Raw genomic sequence first — 6,460 nt, forward strand, 5'->3', positions numbered from 1 at the left:
ATGTCCTCGGCAGAATGGGAGAGGGAGTTGAAATGTTGGGCCATGGGGCAGTGTGATGAATTGGTTGTGGTGTCCTGGAGATGTTCCCTGAAGCGCTCTGCTAGGAGGCACCCCCAGTCTCCCCAATGTAGAGGAGACCACATCGGGAGCAACGGATACAATAAATGAAATTAGTGGATGTGCAGCTAAAACCTTGATGGATGTGGAAGGCTCCTTTAGGGCCTTGGATAGAGGTGAGGGAGGAGGTGTGGGCACAGGTTTTACAGTTCCTATGGTGGCAGGGGAAAGTGCCAGAATGGGAGGGTGGGTTGTTGGGGGGCGTGGACCTGACCATGTATTCACGGAGGGAACGGTTTTTGCGGAAGGCGGGAAGGGGTGTGGAGGGAAATATATCCCTGGTGGTGGGGTCTTTTTGGAGGTGGCGGAAATGTCGGTGGATGATTTGGTTTATGCGAAGGTTTATAGGGTGGAAGGTGAGCCCCCAGGGGCGTTCTGTCCTTGTTACAGTTGGAGGGCTGGGAGGGCGGAGGTGAGGAATGTGGATGAGATGCGTTGGAGGGCATTTTTAACCACGTGGGAAGGGAAATTGCGGTCTCTAAAGAAGGAGGCCATCTGGTGTGTTCTATGGTGGAACTGGTCCTCCTGGGAGCAGATACGTCGGAGGTGGAGGAATTGGAAAACGGAATGGCATTTTTGCAAGAGGTAAGATGGGTTGAGAGTTTACTGATGGTAAGAATTCCCCTTTGCATGAGCTCTGCAGTAGATTTCCCTTATTCATGGAGGGCATTGCCTTCCTACTCATGACTGTATAGCTGTGATTGATGAATCAATGCCATCTGAATCAGTACATAAGCACCCCATTTTCACAACATCTAAAATCTTTAGCACATTGTATTACGCTCTTCTTTGGAGGCAAAAAAAAACATGAAATGGAGCCTCGAGGAATCGGAGCAGGAGGAGGCAATTAATCCCTTTCAGCTTGTTCCCCCATTCTATCAGATCATGGCTGGGCCAACCCAGACCTCAACACCTACTTTTAGGCTTGATCCACATAGCCCTCAACTGCTCAATATTTCAAAAATCTATCTGTCCTCCTTTTAAAACAATTTGAGATAGAATCATAGATTCCCGACTGTGTGGAACCAGGCCCTTCATCCCAACAAGCCAGAACAACCCTCCAAAGAGTAACGCAACCATTCCCCTCCCACATTTAACTTACACTAAAGTATGGGTGAGAAAATTCTAGCCATTCACTGAGAGAAAAAAATCTTGACTTTTTCTAAAATGAATGTTCCCCTCTGTAATGTCCCCTGGTTTGAGACTTCACTGGTGCTGGAAGACCTAGTCAACATCCACCCTGTCAAGCTCCTCAGAATCTTGTTTCCATAAGATCACCCCTGCTTATCTATTCTTGATAGGTCAACCCTTTCGTCCTTGAAGCAGCTGAGTGAATGGTTTTTGAATGGTCTCTGATATTGGTTTATCCTTTATTAAATATAGGAGCTAATATTGTATACAGCACTGCAAGTGAGGACTCAGCAACAGCCAGTGTGGTTAACCAATCCTCAATCCATGCTAATACATTACCCCGATACCATGAGCTCCTCAATTGTGCAATTAACTTTTATGTAGCACCTTATCATTTGCATTTTTAAATTCCAAATACAGAACATCATTGGATTGCCCTGCTTCTTATCTCCTCAATGAACTGTCACAAATTTATCAAATATATTTTCTCTTTCACAGAACTCAGACTACCATGTTTAATGATAAGCTTTTTTAAATGTCCTGCTATTTCTTACTTTAATATTCGACTCTGTAGATTCTTTCAGTAGATTTGCTAAGTATGATTCCCCTCTCTTAAATCCATGCGGACTCTGTCCAATCCTGTCACTGTTCAGTAAGAAACTTGACTGTACTCCAATGTAGTTAGTAAATGTATTTGTAGTTATTTTTAAAAATTGATTACTTGTAAATGCTGGACCCATGCAACATCAATGAATTAGCGACTCTGAATTTGGGTTATTGTGTTTTTTTACTGTTAATTCCTTTTCGTACTGTGTTATGCAGACAGCACCAAGTGATCACTCTTAATTGTGAGTAACTTTGAAAATAATATGTTTTAAAAATGACATCCCAAAATGCTGCCTCATTATTGTGCAAGGAGGATTTTATTCAATAGTTTGCAGATAAAATTGAACAGCTTTTTGCTGCAATTTGGCCAGACTGCAGGTTACACCAAAGTATCAGTGCCTCACCTTTAGAGTGTTCCCAGATATCGTGCAGCTGCAGTATTTTGCTTTGCACTCCGCTATATGTTGTTCTCACTTGTTTCTTTGTGAAAGATTACAAAATTAATTTGGATGAATGAAGTTATGTTTTTCTTTCACCAATGTTGGGAGAAAAAAAGTCAGTATTTCAAGTGCTGATAAAGTAACATAAACTGATAATCAGCAGAAAGGGTTTAAGATTGATAGATTCTTGTTGCCTCGAGGAATTAAGGGCTACAGGGAGAATGCGGGTAAGTGGAAATGCCCATCAGCCACGATTGAATGGCGGAGTGGACTCGATGGGCCGAATGGCCTTACTTCCACTCCTACGTCTTATGGTCTTATGGTCTCAGATGGATATGGAACAAATGCTGGCAATGGGACTAGATTAATTTAGGATACCTGGTCAGCGTGGGCAAGTTGGACTGAAGGGTCTGATTTATGTATTGTACAACTGTGACTTCATTCTCTCAATTATTCAAGAAGTTGAATACTTCGAGGAGGAAAAGGAGAATTTATGCAGAGAATGCACTTGAAATGCTGACTGAGGGATATCAAACTCACATTGTTTCCTCACCTTTTCCTCTGGGTTCTTCAATGAACAAACTTGTTTTGTTCTCTGAATAACTATGGATCATGTGATTTGTTTTGCACAAAATATTTCGTTAGGATCAAGTGAACTATTAAGAAGTGTTCATGTTTAAAATTTAGGCAGCTTGATTGTGAATCTCCTCTTGGCCTGAACACCACTTTCCTGCCAGCCCTCCTTAACCCTTCAACCCATTACTGATTAAAAGTCTGTGTGTCTCTTATTTAAGTTTACTTAATGTCCCAGAATCCACAGTGTTCTGAGATGGGGATTTCCCCAGGATCACCATCCTCTGAGAGAAGAAATTCCTCCAACTTTCCCTTCATTGTAAACTTAGAACGACTCATTGTAGATTGAATCATCTTCTCTGCCTCTACTTGGTCAATCCCTTGACCATTTTATAGACCCTCAATGATACCACCTCTCATTCTTAGGCTGCAGTGAATATGAATGTAAATAGTGGTTGTCGTTCAGCTTGTGGCATTTTGATAACTGTGGCAGAGGATGTTTGTTCAAAACTGAGCTCGACAGTTAGTGCTTTTCAAATAAGAAATAGTTGACGAGATTAAGTACATTAATATGTTGGCGTTTTGTTTTTAGGAAGACTTACTGTTGGGAAGATTTGGTTAAGGGAATATTGCAGTCAAAGCTGTGGAAGATTAACCTCCACCCATGTGTGAGGTAGTACACTGTGGTCAAAAGAATAAAGGGACCACTTCCTCTTTGGAAATATGTCCTTAAATAGGGCAGAGGGATCTGGAGATAGCAATGAGTCACTGGCAGCAAATGGCACCAGTTTGTGAGGTTAAATAGAAAAGTAGATCATGGGTTTATTTCTGGGACGACAGAATGGAAATGTGTTCGATATGTGTAGAACCATGGACAGATCACCCTTGGAGCACTGCAAACAGTTCCGATCTTCATATTGTAATATGGATGTAGAGGCAGTAGGGAAGATAAAGAATAGTTAACTGGAATTATATTCAAACTGAATTTGAATTCATCAAATAAGATTGGACAGTCTTGTCTCATTGTAAAAGAGTGACATGGTCCAGTTACGTTTGATCGGGTAGACATGGAAAAGATGTTTCTGCTTGTGAATGAGAGAATCCACTGGATCTGTGGATATAATTGTAATCACTATTAAATCTCACGGGGAATTTGCAGAGGGCGACAAAGTCTTTACCAAAAAGGGGTTTGAATGTAGAACTTACTTCATCAGGAATAATTGAAGCAAATAACAGATGGATTCAAGGAGGAGCTTGGAATACAAGAAATCAAAGAAAACTATGTTGATGGGTTTAGGTTGAGAAGGAAGCCTGTGTAAATCACAATTACTGAGAACCTGTTTTTGTGTCCTGAAACTATGCATCTGTGTTGTTCTGTGACATTTCTATAGGAGCAGCAGGCGGCAGCAGTAAACAAGACAGCTCACCCTTACCATTCTTGGAGAAAAGCAGAACCTCTGGCCACACAAAAGGGAAATAGCTCTACTGAGGAGGTGGTTCAAACAGTGGCCAACGACTCAATCCGAGAGACAGTGTGCCTTCATTACCTGGTGAGAAAGGTGAATTCTTTAACCAGAAATGTTGTTTTGTCCTTCCAATGATCTCATGACTTAAGCAGAGAAATGTGTCTCTTCAGTTAGATGATTTGAATCAATCAAATCTTTTGCTACGTTAGCACTCCTTCCCTACCCAAAGGATATGTGGGTCAAATAGGCACATGTCTTGCATTGCTTTAATTCAAGATTCCTTTATTCAGTCATGTGCTTAACCTATTCAATCCAAGTTCCTTGTGTTTCCCTTGGATCTGTGGTTGTGCACAAGGAAACTTAAACAATGTGTGATTCAATATCAAAGTTGTGTTGAATCAATAATTGTAACCCCACTCTGCTCCTTGAGCAGATAGTTAATCCAAGGATTCTAGCTCAGCCCTTAACTTCAAGTTCAAGTTCTAAACCTTTCAGTGAGCAATAGAAAATAACAAAGAACAATGTCAATCATTTATTGTCTCTACAGCCTCTGCTTCTGTTGCCACTGAATACTCCCATAAGGTTGACGAGCCAATTACTAAAGATGAGATTGAAGAGAAATCCTTCCGTTCTCTTCTGCCACCAGAGAGCCAACACCACTTTCATATGGGGAAGGAACGCAGCCAGCAGGATGGTTCAGATGAGGACATAGTGCGGGACCAGTCGGCTTCTCTTATGGATTAGGGTGAGTGGTGTTACCAATTAGTGGGATCTCAGTGCTTGGAATAGTTGCTCCTCTCCATGTTCGAGGTATCTTGCCATGAGATTCAGATGGAGAGGACGAGGACCATATGGTGTAACAAGTGTGAGCTAACAGTTGGGCAGGGCCTCTGTTTCTGTAAAAAAAGCGAGTACCACTCAGTCACAATGTGCCCAGAGTTTATAAATCATGAAAGACTATAAATACTTGACATTGTTAATCTTTGTGATCAAGTTCCCATATAGTGAAGACAAAGATTAATATTTACCGGGATTCCTTGCTCCCCCAATCAGATAAACACAAGACAAATTTGACTGTGAAGAATGTCCCTGAATTTACACCTTTCTACTGTTCATTGAAGGTAATAAGATGCAAAAGATATTTTTGCAGAGGAATTTGATTTGAACAAGAGACATTTGTGCAGATAGTAAGAGGTATTCTAATTGGAAGGATATGTTTAGTGATATCCTGCACGGATCCATGTTGGAGCCGTAATTATTCACTACACATAATGAAAGGAAAGCCACATTCAACATTTGGGGCCACTCTGCAGATTACAGCGTTTCCAAGTGTCGGTAGATGGAAGCACAGCATTAGAAAGCAATCTTGGTAGATTCAGTAAATGAAAAAAATAACGACAGATGAGTTTATGTCGGCAAGTGAGAGGTTGTCTCAAAATAGGATATTTTGTGATTGGGAAAATAGAGAGAGAGAATGGAGTTCAAAGAAACTACGTGGGATTGATCCAGCTGTATAGTTCACGAAAATGTCTCAAACAGGTTCAGGAAAGTGACCAAGGGGCCGGTGGAATGTTGACATTGATCTCTGAAGAAGACGACATACCAAAGGATTAGAAGTCATGCTTCAGCAAATCCGAACCTAGTTAGACCAAGCTGTCAGGGCTGGGTACCATGGCTGAAGGAGAGTATCCCTCTGAGGGGAAGTGCAGTGTAGATTTACTGAAGTGATACTTGGATTCCAAGGCTTAACTTAAGAAGAAAGATTAAACAGATAAAGTGTTCGAGTCAGAACATTGAGGTGTGATAACGGGGAACACTTTTATACACAGAAATGGATAGTTTGATAAAGTTCCACAAACGTGATTGATTGGAAATTATTTGCAAATATCAAATTTGAGATTGGTAGATTTGGAATGAAAATGCTGAAGGATTATGGGACAAAGACAGGGATTTGTCATGATGATGAAGATGACCAAGATTTGGGTGAATTTTGGAGTAGGCTCACGAAGCTAAATAGCCTCCTCGTGTTCTGATGTTGATGTAACCGTGGCTCCCTTATTCTCTGCAAGTGCAACTCCTGTTTTTGGTTATTTATCAGAACCTGGCAGCAAATTAGTGACTGGAGTC

The sequence above is a fragment of the Hemiscyllium ocellatum genome, unplaced genomic scaffold, assembly GCF_020745735.1.
Source record: "Hemiscyllium ocellatum isolate sHemOce1 unplaced genomic scaffold, sHemOce1.pat.X.cur. scaffold_124_pat_ctg1, whole genome shotgun sequence".
In the NCBI taxonomy this organism is placed as follows: domain Eukaryota; kingdom Metazoa; phylum Chordata; class Chondrichthyes; order Orectolobiformes; family Hemiscylliidae; genus Hemiscyllium; species Hemiscyllium ocellatum.